Genomic DNA, 15,686 nt, shown 5'->3' with positions numbered 1-15,686 from the left:
GAAATACTATAGTCACGGCGAGACGCGTCGGGAAGCGGCCATGTTGCCGAAGCAGAGGCAGGAAATAGGAAGCACGAGCGACAAGTGACACGTCACGTAGAGTTCTGGTTGAATCTGCCTATTTTGGCGGAGCAGTCTGGGTTGCTCCATGGAGCGACCTTGGCTCGAATGCCGCTCCGAAGGTCCCATTGGAAGACTCCAGAACTGTTCCCAATCTGCCAATCGAACAGACTTGCTCTCGTCGGAGCAACAAAACTTGCCCTGGAAACGCTCCGAATCTGCCATTGGAATTCAACACGGTTTATGGGTGAATCTCGGGACAGGGCCAACTTGCGCCGCAAGCCTGAAGACGTGTAGCTGTGAGTGGCTTAGGGGGGAGCACGACACCCACGAGTTACAATTACGGAGTGTGCCCGCATGATTCGAACTGCTGATTTTGCTTGTACTTTGCCACTCATCGGGGACGACGTAGTTAGTGCACATCAATAGCGTAGTCAAGCAAAATATTTCGGGGGGGGGGGGGGTTCCTGCGGGAACTTACTTTCACCCTCGTTATCGATCCCTCTCCAAATGCACTACCAAAGGTACGCTTTTGTCTGTATGTGGGGGATGAACTCCCGTACCGCCCCCCCCCCCCCACTGGTGCACATTTGCATGCTTCTCTAACGAACGCGTAAAGTATTGACGTTAACACACGTGAATCGGGTTCCCTGTCTGCCTGGCGTCCGCCATGTTTTCGTGCGTTCCCAGTCTCAATGAGCGGACTGCGTTATCTCCTGGGTGTAGATATACTTCTATGACTGTTGCTCTTATGTTTGTATTGGAGTATACTTTAAGTGCATCCTGTTTACCTTAGACGGGCTAGAAATTTCGACGAAGGTGGATGAACGTATTCTGCCTTTCTGCCTTGACTGGAAATGGCTTGTGGTCACAGATGGACCTCCAAACCAAGTGGCATGTAACCTTTCTTTGGAGCACAACCAGCGGGTTTTAGTATAGATGGCAAGACGGCCACGATAATGGTTCCAAAAGCGCGTAGGTCAGTCGGGTTATTTCTCCGAAGCGCCTGACACCACATTGCTGACTGGATATCACGCAACAACGATAACTTTATTTTGTGACGATGAATCATCACAAATTTTTGTCTTCGCCAGGGCGACAAAAAATTTCATCTCCAGGGGCGGATAAGCCGATAACCTACCCCTGTTGCTGTTGGTGATTTGTGGAATGAAATAATGAGCCCCTTCACAATAGGGGATCCAAGTCCTATTGTGTCCAAAAAGGTCAAAATACCTTTGAGGGCAGAACGTTGGTGATCTAGATTTGGCCAGGAGCAAGCAATTTTGTGAGAGAGAGAGAGAGAGCGGGGAGAGGGGGGCGAGGAGAGTGCGTTTCGGGAAGGTTTGGTAGTATGGACCATGAAGAAGAATGTGATCTAGATCGTCTAGAGCACCGCAGTGACAGCATCTGGGAGAATCAACTTGTCTCAAGCGGTAACGCCACTGAGCTGCAAAAGCCGAATCGAGTCGCATTCGATGAATTAATGCAGCATCTTGACGAGAGGTGTTTCGTGGAATGCGGAACGCGAGCGTTGGATCAACTCTTCTCAGCATAGATTGGGGGAGAATGTCAGTTGTCTATTGGCGGAAGCCAGAGGTGTCACGAGACGTCGAAGAATGGAACGACGGTCTCCTCTCAGCAGCCCAATCAATACTCGTCCGTCTTAAAGCCAGGGATCGGAACCGAAACTGAACCCGAACCGAAAACCGCTGAAAATTCGTACTTTTCGCTGAACCGGATCTAACCTAAATATTTTTGTTTCTTGCGTTGAACCGAACCGCGTTGAAAAAAAAAAAAAAAAAAAAAAAAAAAAACCTAGGCGGTTACCGGTTCGCGAAACGTAACGGTAACGATTCAGACGTAATGTGCGTTGTGAGAAATGGGAACCATGATTTACACAGCGGATTGAGCCGCGTCGCCAAAGAAATTCGAAATCGAAACTGAACAAAACAAAACTGCAACCCAAGTGCGCGAGGTATTTCGTATTTCCACCGTTTGAACTAACACCGGTCACCCATCGGGTACTTCGGATACCAAATGTAAGTGAACATGTAAATGAAATGACATTCTAAACATAATTGTTGGATAATCGTCCTATGGCGAGGCAAGTTTCTGGCTCCCAAAGGAGAAAAAGTAGCGTCTGACTGCGTTCGGGAAGGCGCCGTTTGGTCTAACGGGCCTGAGCCAACACTGAGTGTGCACGCTATGTAATGTTAGATGGCAAAATTCAATACACGTAGTCAGGAAGGACAAGCAGCGTCATTGGTCGGTTTTGTTTTTTCGTCTTTCTTTTGGCAATTGTGGACTCCTTTGTACGCGATTTTTGTCGTCCAGCAACCTCAAGTTTTCATTTTGGGCTATGAAACTAACGACCAGTCCCCGAGCACGATGTAACAGGGTGTATACGATTAGTGAACATAGAGAGTGTTAATATGATACCGTAAGGTTGCACATGAAATGCAGATATATGTAACACGCAGTGTTGCTGTGAACCACTGCTGTGTAGGCAACAACAAAGTACACTTGTGTTATTGGAAAATCGTAACGATGTGCTTGCTTTGAACCCATGGTAATCTGCTCCAAATTCACTTCCTTAAACCGGTTCGAACCAATATTTTGCACTGGTGCGGAGCTGCACCCGAACCGAACCAATGCCTGAACCGGAACCGAACCGAAAAAAAAAAAAAATACGGTTCCGATCTCTGCTTAAAACAGAACTTCATCGACTTACCATTATCACTACCGATTTGTGGAATGCGCTGGGCCTTTTTTTTGTGTGTGTGACAATTAACATTGGTGGATATGAGTGTCACGAAAAGGCCTCCCGTTTTCAAGAAATCATGGGAGAAAACGATGTCATAGGGTTGATGGTCTGCTAGGAGTGTGTTATGCAGTGAAGTTCTTCTTCTTTTTTTTTTTAAGAGTGTAGGGTCCTTACAATTGTCGCTACTGTCCCAAGTATGAACGTCACGGATGGGACAGCCTTTTCGGGCTTCCCATTCGGCATTCCCAGCACCGCTCGTTTGTAATTTCCTCCCTACTGGGCGGTCCGCACTTTGGCGACAGAGTGACTGATATGGGCATGCATTCGCAGTTCGTCACCTTGGTACGTGAGAGTTCGAGTGCGGACGAAATACGGCCGCCGTTCGTGAATTCACGGAGAGTCCCCCCACCGGGTCGTCAGTTGGCAAGATAATGTATCTATTCGGGGGAACGTAATTTTTTTTCCCTACTTCAGTGGGACCGAATGTAACCTGCATACCAAGCAGAGCGTGCCACAGCCAAAGGAACCTCCTCCCCTCGACTGGGGGTTCCCAAATGGCAAGGATCAATGCGACGAAAATTTGTACGGTTCCACCGCGGTTCTTCGTGTGTCAAGGGTGCTTGTATCGTCCCTCAAAATGGTCGGGATGAGCGATGCATTAGTCGAGCTTTTTGAAAGGGGATGCCTGCAAGAATGGCTACTTGCACTGCGGAAATTAAAAATATGTGCGAGAATGCGAAATTGTTGATCGCGTCTGTGGAAGAGTCAGGCGCTCTATGTTGGGATGTAGTCGAAGGACTGCTTCGAAATGAACTTATGAAAGGTGATGGGCAGTCGATGTTGTAGGAGAGAAAATATGCTTAACCAAAATGAACTGCATACGCGCCACTCGCGTTCATTGGTGAAAACGCTCTACGGCTCGAAGAAACGCCTACGCAGGAAGGAGCTGGGACATATTCTGCTTCGAGGACGCCGACAAAAATACGTGGGGACGCCGACAAAAATACGTGGGGAGTATGCATTATGGAAAATCGTCATGGCCCTTCTGTAAACTGAGGTTAATGCATCCGCAGTTGCGTGCATCTCTTCCTTAGCGAGAGCAGTAGATTACTGAATAAAATTCCAGACAAAATAGGAATAATCACGGACAGTTCGCGTTTCCTACATGCAGTAGCAAAATGATGATGATGATTGGTGTTTTTATGGTGCATCGGCTACTTCGAACATAAATTCCCCAAATACTTTACAACTTTAAAGGATAACGTAACGCTTTATATAAAGCGTTAACACAATAACATATGTCTCGTTGTCTCGCGTTCTGCCCTTGGCATCCGTATTCGTTTTGTTTCTGTTGTTACCTTCTAGTGTATTGCGTGTTGTATGTTGCTAGCTTGTACAGTTGTACTACAGATAACCTTGTGTTTTGTTCTCTCCCCAAGCAGCACAATGTACTGAAAGTCGGGTGCAATAGGGGTGGGCAGTATGTGTCTTATCGATGTGTTTTAGTTTCACGAGTCTGTTCAAGGACTTCCACCTACCCATTTACCCCCATTGCACTCGACTTTCAGTATATTGTGCTGCTTCAGTATGTAACGCCCTCGGGGTCTTAAGGCATAATTAAATGAAACTGAGAAAATTTCTGGTCTAATCAAAGCTAAGGTTAATGATAATTGTACTATAAAATGCGTTATAACGCTATAATATTCTGTCTTCATAGAAATCCAGGTCACTAGAATAGGTAGTCTAGGTCACGGCTTCCAATAGAATAGAAATAGAAAAAAAATGGAAACGTAGGTCGCACTGGTGCGACCAGCTGTTCCAGGACGCTTGACGTGTGGAAGCACTGAATGAATTAAAAGGTTATACGGCTTTCAAATTTATGTGACCGTGATTTGATTTATCGATTGTGAGCATTGACGAAACTTACTCCATGATCCACGAATTTCTTTCCATTTCCCATTGGATCGTGACCATCATAATTTGTGCAAGATTTCAAAAATCGTACATATATATATATATATTATACACCATAATATTCGTCGTAAAACTTGGATGTCATTTATCAGGAACACTCGGACCGACCTAACGGCTGTTGAGACAGTCCCCTTCTGTTTTGATCTGCTCTTCGGCACTCTCCATTTCAGAAAGCTGATTTAGGATGTCGTGGCCGTTCCCAGAAGAGTTTGAGGTGCTGTACGCTACCCAAGTGATGAGAACCACCGCCATAGAGCAGAAAGCGTTCTCGTTGAAGATGACGCTTTATGTGTTGATTCTGTGTTGCCGCAGCGAAGCAACTGTAGCTATGAGCGGCGTACAGACGTGGACGGATGCGGAGAGAGCACAGCAGGAAGGAATGGGGGACAAGGGGGAGTTAGTGTGCGTCCTGGGCCGACTTCAGGGGAACTGTGCCGACACGCGTCTGGAAACGTAGCATCGGATGAGGCAATTAAACATGGACACAAACCTCACAACGCCCAGTTGCATGCTTCAATTGAATGATGGCAGTTGAAGAAAAGGCACCTGTAGTGGGGTTTGAACCCACTGCTGGTGCCTTCTAAGTAAAGTTGTTGAAGTATTCGTCTGGAAAATGTGCCGGAAAAACTGGGGAAAACCTCAGACAGCACCGGCGAAAGGGTTCAGATAACACAGCCGGTGGTAGGATCCAAACCCACCAGCTTTTACCCACTCGGCCACGGTGCCGACAATGCCACTCAATTAAATGCACATGCAATGAAATAAGGAAGCCCGTTCAGCTAACAGCACAATGATCAAAATGTGGACACGACTGCGTGGTGAGCTACATTGCATCGCTGAACCTAAAATGTCTTCTTCAGTGGTCTCTGTATTGCTACCGTCAACGAAGTCGCATACTTGCGGAATAAAGCGTATTGTGATCGACTGCCACGTTTAAGTTATAAAACGGTGAAGTACACAAAAGACGGATACCGCATTAACTCAAGCAGGAATAGCGTAGGAGTATACAGCAGCTTATACAACATCCAAATCTTTCCGAAGCTGGGTGCCGCATTCGTGCCAGTGCTCGTTTCTTGGAGCTTAGCCAAAGGTCTAATCGAATCCGAGCAGCACCTCCGCATAATCGGGTTTGGTGCCAGTACATGGCCAAGTGGATGCTCAAGACTGCTCAAGGGTTCGAACCCTTGCACTGTTTGAGCAGTGTCTGTGCTGTCTGTGAGGCTTTCCCTGGGTTTCGCGGCAGACTTCCCAGACGAGTGTTTACACACTTTCCCTCGAAGCCGACCCAGGACGAACCCTCTTGTCTTCCACTCCTTCAGTGAAGGTTAATATGCACACATACCCTTTTCTCTCCGTTACAAACTTCACTGGCTTTAGGAAGGGCTTTTATTTGGTGAGGCCCTCACCCTAACGGGAGGACATCCTGTTCTACGTGACCTTCTGACGCCAACCCACTCAAACGTTGCCTACCTGCGCAGTGCTGGACGATGGCCCCCATAAGGCCAAAACAACTGTTCAGTGCTTATCTGGCTACGTTTGAGTTATAAACTCATACACTACGTACAGCCAAAGAGCTTCGCCTACTTTCAGTTCTAAGTTCTTTGAGTTCTGAGGGGCAATCGCACAATACACTCTTGAAAAAGTGTGTACTTTAACTCCTTTCCCTTGCCACATATATGACTCCCCTTTTGGAGAGTACAGTTACTCCCAAAAAGGAGTCTCCTCACTCCATTTAACTCCCTGTTGGGGAGTAATTGTACACTCTAAAGGGAGTAAAAAGCAACTACTTTTGGAGAGTACACCCTTGCCACATATATATCACTCCCTTTGGAGTGTACAGTTACTCCCTATTGGAGAGTAATTGTACACTCGAAAGGGAGTAGAAAACAACTCCTTTTCGGAGAGTACACCCTTGCCACATATATATCACTCCCTTTGGAGTGTACAGTTACTCCCTATTGGAGAGTAATTGCACACTCGGAAGGGAGTAGAAAACAACTCCTTTTCGGAGAGTACACCCTTGCCACATATATATCACTCCCTTTGGAGAGTACAGTTACTCCCAAAAAGGAGTCTTCTCACTCCATTTAATTCCCTATTGGAGAGTAATTGTACACTACAAAGGGAGTAAAAGCAACTCCTTTTTGGAGAGTACACCCTTGCCACATATATATCACTCCCTTTGGAGTGTACAGTTCAGGGAGTGAGGAGACTCCTTTTTTAGAGTAATTGTACACTCCAAAAGGAAGTGATATATGTGTCAAGGGTGTACTCCCCAAAAAGGAGATACCCTTTTTTTAAGAGTGTCTTTGGAAAAACTCGCAGTCATTATTCAGTCACTTAATCGATCCAATGTAACCGCGGGGGCACCGAGAACAGCATGTAAGCTGTTAATCGCTGTGCAGACGGTCCACGCTAAGGCGACGTGAAGCCTTTCTGGCTTGCTTACGAAACGGGTAATGAACATCCTCTGAAAAGAACGTTTTCCCGGTCTTTTGGGAGAAGGTGGTGGTGGGAGGGGAATTTATAGGCCGTTTACTCCGGGATGAGTAATTAACGCTTACGAAGTACGCCATAAACTGCTCATCCTCGGGCTTCGCTCTTTCCTGTTTTGTACGTGCTCCAATTGCCTTTCATTTTATCCAATCCACTCGCTTTGTCTTATATTCGACCAAATTTTCCCGTACATATACGCTAAAGCTTGAATTTCGCTTTTGTTCCCTGCCTCCGCGTTGCTGGTGTCGTTGTAATGCCTTTTTTTTTGTTGTCTTCTTTTTTTTTTTTTAAGGGAGTAGCAACTAGCAAGTCGGCCTACGCCTGACTAACATTTCCTTCCTTTTTTTTTCAGTAAACATACCCCCCTGTTATACATATTCTGTCTGGACATCTCAAATATGCAGCGCATTATAAACTTTATTTTAGTGAGCTACTTATGTACCGCGCCTACCATATTTCACCCTAAATTAATATGAGTAGAAGAACCAATAATGCCAAAAGAACGTCTCTGACTTCCTGGACAAGACTGGCTTGATAAGTCTGCTCTGACTGGAAGAGAACTAACTGTCTGTTCGGGGGCAAACCGAGCGACGAGAAGAAACGGCCACTGCTATGGCATAACCCGAAGTCCCCCGGGACAGAGGAAAATCGGTAACTCCATCGCCAGGGGATGCCCAGAGTCCCTACATTGGGTAGAGTGGCTCGGGTGAGCTCTTTGCCAGGGAACCGTCTCAAAGCCGGCCTTTTAGGACAGAGGAATATAGGCGACTCCCTCGCCGAAGACGAGCCCCGACACCGAGGCATCTGTTTGGTTTGGGTTACCCCGAGTATCGCTTCGTGCCTCACTTTCTACGTGAAGTATATGTGGCGAGTATCACAACGTGTAACAAGTAATGGAGAATGTTGTTGACGATGCCAGTCGAACTGTGTTTTTTCGACTGTTCATGTAAGCCACGGGGGCTTGTCAACCAGTTCATGTTATTTATGGGGCGCTGCACCTGCACCCCTCGTTTGAACGTCCCCGAATGGGTCAGTGTAACCTGATACCCAAAGCAACGTCTTCCGGAGAGGCGCATCTGGTCACTGTTTCTGGTGCCTCTGTTTCTCCCTTCTTTTTGTAACTAAAATAGTCGTCTCTTTTCAAAGCTACGAAGTGGTCGTGTGTTTTCTGGTCTCTGCGAAGTCCGCGCGCCCCCGACGTTTTAGTTCGACGGACTTACATATATAACTCTGAAAGCTTTTACCTACCCTAGAATGTCGAACAGCGAGCAAACAAACGAAGACGTACATATACAATGGTATAGTAGATGTAAACAACGCAAATAACTGGACATGTGTGACGGCACTCTTTTGGCCAATAGTTGCCCTTGTGCCGTAAAAAACCAAACCAAAACAAACAAACGTTTCTTTTATCTTTTTTTTAGATAGAAATCTTAAACATACCGTATATAGAATAAATAAATCCCGGCACAGACACGTCAGACTCCAGTAGACCTCCCGATATGTTCTCCATAGTCGAGCAGCCGTCCCTACGCACTGAGACGTCGGAGAAACTAAGAATCCGAGTCCCTAAGCTATTTCACAGTTCCGAAATGGCCCGATGGGCCCTATGCGCGGGGCGCGTAGGGACAGGCAGAAGGAACGCATTGTCAGTATAGCATATACAGTCAAACTCCTTTACAACGAAACGCAGGGGACAGCAAAAAAAAAAAAAAAAAATCGCAGTAAAGGCATTTTCGTTAAAAAGGATGTCCATTATTGGACCTATAGGGCTCCAGCGGGACCGCAAAAAAATTTGCTGTAGTGGTATTTTCGTTAAAAGGTGTTCGCTATAAAGGAGTTCGACTGTATAACGGGTCGCTGCTCTATGTAGGTCCCGATACCCGCGTGAAAACGCCCTTGTCCAGAATAAGGGGAAAGCTGGAGTGAAAGTGTCCGAGCCATCACGCAACGATGAACAGGAATTGTACCAGTCCTTTATGCAGGTGGCGCACGTCGTGTAGTGTAGCGATGTATTACATAGTATACCCACGTCGGGGCAATCTGACAGTTGTGCGACGTTTAACCTAGCCTGGTAACCAGGGCGGTCCTAAGGTTCGTATGATGTCCACATTCACAGCCCAAAAGGAGTACTGCGTGCTTCCCTAGGGGTGAGTCATGATTGGCGCAACTGTCGCTCCCAAGGGGGGTAAACTTTCAACGTGGTTTCCTCGTTCGTCCCTCTGCGCGCGACGATTCTTTTATGAACCCTTCAGGGGTATGTGGAGCTTGCAAGAACCGTCTCACGCAGTGCGCGAGGAGTTCATATGCATTTCTTTTCGGTGTTACCGCTCAGTTGTAATTGGGACTGGCAGTAAAGCGTGTTGCTTTTACGCAGATATGTCTTCACCCTGTGTGACTGATTAGAGCGAAAGAGATGAGCTCTAACGTAAAGTAAAACGGACGTAAGACGAAACATCAGGGTGGTGCAAACGAGGATGTTCACTCCTGCCAGCTGCATTGATTCCATTCTGCAATGCAATGCATTAGCTCGAACTAGATTTGACTTCCGGTGATCCGGGATAGGGAACGAAGCAAAAATAACCGACGCGGTACAATGCGCCGCATATTTCTCCTTTACTGTTTCCACCGCGCACAGCGCGTTCCAGGATTTATCATTATTTTCGTGCGCGACGGCGGAGTTTCGTCCGGGCGAAGCGTGCATTCCTGCAGTACACTTCGGAGCGCAGAAAATCGATCGTGATATCGCGTCGGAGCGCGAACTTGGGTCTGGAAGTGAGGGGCCAACATTTGCTTTGAGCTCGACGATGGGATGCCCAATGGGCAGACAACGCCTACGAACAACTCGTCAGAGCGTGCACGCCATCTTCACATCGCCTTATAATTCAAAAGCTGGTTGACTACGACGTATTGGCGAGACAAAGATTGCGTGACTTCACCCGGAGTCTCGGAGTGGTGTTTAAGTACATAGTCTGATGGAAGTCGTGTACGGGGAACAACGCCGCTACTCCTTTGTCCCGGAGTAGTAGCGTGGAAGTTGTACTCGGTTCAGTGTGTTGACCTTCCAACATTTGCCGTGGACAAATTGAAAGGTTCGATCGATTAAGTGGAGCACAACGCGACATCCAAAAATATTTTCCTACTCATATCTCGTCATGTTTTCTTCTTTCGTGCAAGTTTATTTCTTTGTTACACGCTGAAGCTGGACGACTGTTTCAAGAAACAGCCGCATTTGCACACGTGCCATTTTGATCTAGGATTGTTCATTTCGTGAGTAGAATATTCTTGTCCCCTTTGCAGGCGGTTTTCCGAGCGCCATAGACCAGTGTTATTGTCGGCAGCATCTCATCACCACAGGCACGAGCATCGCAACCGCAGCAGCTCGCTCGCGGCGCCCCGCAGCGGCCATCGTCGGCAGCCTCTTCACCAAGCGATCGTCTGCTGCGCTGACGCGTGCGCCGTTGTGACGCGTGACGCCGGCTGTCGTTTTCCTCCGATGGCGTTCGCGGTGCTCGGTTCTTGAGCTTCTGCTGGGTATCGGCGCGGCGTGGACGTCCCTCGACGAGCCCCCACACCCCAGTGTGGAAGGGACACATGGGGGTCCGGCGGCGCCGCTACTTGTGCATCCCTGTCTCTGAGCGTCCCCCGACCATCGCTGTGATCTCTCTCCGCACTGCGTCTCCCGGTGAGTACATCCATGTCGTCGATGCAGCTTGTGTAGCGCCAGCTTTCCTTCCCAGATGCTTTCTGTATGTCACACATTGTATGCGCCCCCCTGCATCCCTGATACTCCGTGGTGTAGGGCAGTAATGTACCCGCTGGTCAAGCATGCTGCTGATGGTTGTTTGTTGAGCCCATGCGCGATTGGCGGTACGTTTTGGCCATCTTCCCGCCCGCTGTGAAAAGCGAGCGCACGCATTAGCATCGCGGGGAAAATAGCGAGATTCAACAACTTGTGGCGCCTTTACGTACTCCCCCTGTTTGGCGTCCAATTTCAAAGCTCCGGTATTGTACTTGATTGTGAGGCTGCAGAGAAAGGATGGATAGCGTGCTTGTAAAACGCGCGGCCTTAGCGCAACTGCGATTTGGGTGAAAACGCTACGTTCCTTCCCAGATGCGAGTCACCAGACGGTGCTTGTACCATTATTGTTGCCTTTTCTTTCGCGCTTCGCAAACAGATGTTCTGAACGTGATTGCTCGTAGCATGACGAGAGCGATGATGTTTGCACTACTGACTTTGAGGGATTATACCGCGGCTTTGCAACGTGGTGGGTATAACACTTGTGTAGCAAATGTTTTCCGGTTAGGAATGTGGTGGCGTTTCGGTTGCATGACGAAGCAACGGGGATGCCATGACGCCCATAAGGGACCACGTGCGTGGGGTGCGGTCTTACGCTATAGCGTGTTCTGAGCAGCAGTATAAATAAAAGACCAGCCTGGTTGCCTCGTTATGCCGTATATTCCCCCATATATTTCTGCGGAGAACATTTATGATTGACGGCATCTCCGTGAGGGTTTCCACGGGTTTGTTGAGTCGCGATAATCACATCTTATGTGGTCGGCCAAAAATTAAGGTTGCTTGTCTTCCGTACTGACCTTACCAAACCGTGTGGACCGCTCCTTCGTATACATACTTGTGGTAGGCGCTTCGGTTACAATCGGCTTAGTCAGTTGTGCCAGGCTCGAGTGTGCAGGGCTAGGGAGTTATTGAAAACTTGAAACATGTGTTGTGTTCCAGTCTGACAACAATTACTTTCCATCTAGGGATTTATATTTGTCTTCAACCTCTTAACTCCCATCCTCCCCATAGAGAAAAACAATCACGGCAAACAAACAAATAACGAGTCCACAGAAGGAATGACACGCAAGCAACGATTTTCGTTTCCGACAGCATCCTTTCTTTTGCCACCGTGTTGCCTTTCGTGAAAATGAACCAACTCGCTATACAAAGCGATGGGTGGCGGAAGATTTTTTGAAGCTGTAGGGGAAGAGTACAGAATTTGAATGACTATATCATCGCGGACGGACTGAGCCCATTCTAAAATTAGGTTCGTGGCCCTCTCGTGTTTAGTTTCATTAATGAGGTCGACTTAGGGTTGCCGCATGTCCGGTTTTCATCCGCACAGGTCAGAAACGCTAGGTTTGTGTGCGGTGTCCGCGTGTGTGAGTGACGCGAACGCAAAATGTTCGAAGACGGGCAAAGCGAAATTAAACGAGATATAACAATAGTAACAATAGCTCCCTGTCTCAGCGGCCGTTAAACGTAGGGAGATACGTAAAATGCACATAGAAAACCGCGTGAAAAAATAGAAAGGCGCTTCAACTAGTCTTTCAATCGGCTAGTGGCATTCGGTTCCATCCAATCTAGGCGGAGATAAGGATGCAGGCGTATGTAACGACGAGTACAGTTGTAAACTCGAACGAAGGAAACACGACGATGTCGTAAAGGCCAGAACTTTTCAGAGATCTAACTTCACGTGGCAAAGAAGACCGTCGCTTCTTGCAGGCGGCAAAGTGTAAGCTATACGTTAGGCACCGTTAAGCTGTGCCGTGAGCCGCGCCGGGTGCAGAGTGTGTCACCTAGGCCGATTTGTAGAGATGTAACAACCACATTCTTGCATTGGCACAAATTATTCGAATCGTAGAAATGTTATTGAATTTCATCAGTACCGAAAAAGCCTGAGCATGGGCAAACGGAAAAACGACACAACACGGAGGCTTTCTTCATACAGAATTTCTCCACCAGATTGCCTGCATACAATACCACACTGAATGTCATCATTGCATCATTTCTTCCCTTTAGTTCTACCAATGTGGTACTTTTTCCCTCCTTGTATTTTACATTTATTTTTCTCATTGGTGTTTTCCCCCTTCTTCTTTCCTCTTACTCTGTGAGCTCATAGATGAGCAGAAACACTGTCACTGAATGCAATTGACAAGGGTGACCCACGTGCCAATTGGCCATCCCACCCCGTCCACGTCGGCACATTAAAATGACGTCAAGTCGTTCTACTTACATTTACAACGTTTTGTTATCCGGAGCTCCGTTGGGTTGACGGCAGGATTAGAAGATTAACGAAGACAAGGGAGGCACTGTAAAATCTTCGCGAGGCCCTAATTTTCGGGGCTTTCGACAGTTCAAAAATTGGCGGCTTAAGGGCACGCGAAAAATTCTAACAACAACAACAAAAATATTTGACACTTGGAAAACTAGGCTGAAATTGCAGACTTTCTCTTCACAGTTGGTTGTCCCACCTAATTGCACGATCGGTATTCTCGTCGAATTGTGACGCTTCTTTCGGGGTCACGCCAACGGATGCCGTTCTATTTATCTCAAATTGGGTTAGAGCGTCGATCAGGTGTTCGATACGGGACTTCCGTTGCTCCCTGGACTTTCCTTAATTAGGGGCAATGACGCGTTCGTCGGGTTATTTCCAGAAACTGCGTGCGAAAGGGAGACAATTTACGAACACGGCGACAAAGCAGAACACGGGCCTTTTGCGGCACGTATATCTCGTTCCGTTAGCGTGCGGCACGCCATGTTTCTATAACCGTGACGGTTGACGCAGTAAGTGAGATATCAGTCGTCCGGCTTCCACTTCTAGTCCAGTTTGAGACGTATCGAACAGTTTTCCGTGGCTGCCGCGAATGAGGGGCTTCTGTCGCAGCAAATGCCTCGTCGCGGGCATTTTTGTGAAGCTCCGCACTTTGCAGGATTTTTTGGGGGGGATTGGCGAATTTGGTTTCGTGCTCGAAACGGTTTTTTGGCAGCCCAGATCCATAAAGGAAACCCTGAGGGTGCAGATGCGTGTGCTGTCTTGCCTTCATCGTCAGGGTTCTCTCTCTCTCTCTCTCTCCCTCTCCTTGCTTTTGTGCATGTAGCTTGGGAAAGCAAAACAAGACAAGCTAGCTGGTGGCACGGATCCATGAATGAATTCCTGAAAATGAAGACAACACGAGGCAGATGAACTGGTCTTGTCCATGTTTTCAAGATTTCTTCCATTAGGTACTTCGAAAGCGTGAATGAAAGCGAAATGGCGTTTGTGACTTCGCGTTATTTTTTTTTTTTTTTACATATATATATATATATATATATATATATATTGCCATGCGTTGCTACGACGATTTGTGACTTGTTGTTCATGAGAGAACTGATGTTCTGAGGCTGGAACAACATAGAAGGACAAATACATACAAAGCCTCGAATTGCCTGAGAAATGAAAGATGAAAGTCACTGAAAAGGTTAGCCAGCTGTAGGAGTCGAAGCCACATCTTCTGGATTTACCGGTCCAGGGCTCTACCAATTGAGCTAAGCTAACACGCCTTCTCAGCAACTTCCAAGGGTGCGTCATGTGAAGGGACATACCAGCCACTCTCTCACTCATCCTCCTTTCACTCTTACATTTTTGCTCACTCATACACACATTCATACGACATTCATATTTTTATGCACCTTTCAAAGTCTTATTTCCACGAAAGATGACTGTTTCGTAAAAGAAGAAAAGTGGAGATGTTAATCCCAAAGCACTCGGGACTGGCTATTCCAGGACGCGTTAGCTAGGGCTCGTTAGCTAGGGCTCAATATATGTAAAAGAAATGAAGGGAAAGAAGAAATTATGCAAATCTATACACTGGGCCAGGCCCAGACGCGAGCAAAGAAATGGAATAGATAAAAGCATCACCACAAACTTGACCAGACTTTAACTGGTTTGTATACTCAAATAGGGACGTAAATGCCAGGAACTTTTTTTTACACGATTTCACATATTTAATGTGTAGGCGAACATGAAAGTGCACGTCGTGTAGTTGAGACGCATTTACATGTCAATCGTTTCTCGGACTTGCATGAACCACATGGATGCTCAGTGCACGGTCCGGCATTTCGAAAGCCGCTTTTCTGATTATCTTTCTTAAATTCCAAAATTTGAATATTCGCTCGACCTTTTGAACAGTCAGTGACCTTTTGCAGTTTCCGTCCGATCTCCAGTTCGCGTACGAGAAGCTCGTACTACAAAGCAGTTTCGACGGGAAGCGTAAGTGGAGCTGGCGCTTCCTCTCGCTCTCTGTTCGGTTGACACTTGTTTCCTCTTACATGCAAGTCCCTGTCTTGCATCAGTAACGTGTAATCATTCGGGTCGGCAGTAACAGTCTACCCAAGGCGCCCAGTAGCGCCGTAGAATTCGGTGTGCTTACTCGACGGGCACCCTATAACTGGAGCCTGAAGTTTTAGGGTTTTACCCGATTCTTCCCCGAATTTGCACCCCGAATTGAAGGTTGCCTCTTTAGGGTGAAACCCGATTTTTACCCGGCAAATTGCCCTCACTGGGATGTCTGTAGGAATGCACTAACTTAGTTGTTTGGCAGAAAAATGCAGTTACATCACCATTTGTAC

The 15,686-nt window shown here is 47.2% G+C and overlaps 1 protein-coding gene across 2 annotated transcripts in view; it reads left to right on the top strand.

The window, feature by feature from the left end:
* The window catches only part of LOC135377492 (beta-1,3-galactosyltransferase 5-like), a 54,117-nt gene that overhangs the window by 10,710 nt on the left and 27,721 nt on the right, over positions 1-15,686 (top strand). Inside the window, exon 2 of one of the 2 annotated variants that reach the window (XM_064609924.1) lies at positions 10,595-10,979. The exons of the other annotated variant lie outside the window; for it this stretch is intronic. The gene's annotated coding sequence lies outside the window, so the exon portion shown is untranslated. The remainder of the gene's footprint in view (positions 1-10,594; positions 10,980-15,686) is intronic. 2 annotated transcript variants of the gene reach the window in all.

This window comes from Ornithodoros turicata, chromosome 1 (genome assembly GCF_037126465.1).
Source record: "Ornithodoros turicata isolate Travis chromosome 1, ASM3712646v1, whole genome shotgun sequence".
In the NCBI taxonomy this organism is placed as follows: Eukaryota; Metazoa; Arthropoda; class Arachnida; order Ixodida; family Argasidae; genus Ornithodoros; species Ornithodoros turicata.
The sequence above is the reverse complement of the archived record's forward strand: the minus strand, read 5'-3'. Positions and strand labels throughout refer to the sequence as shown.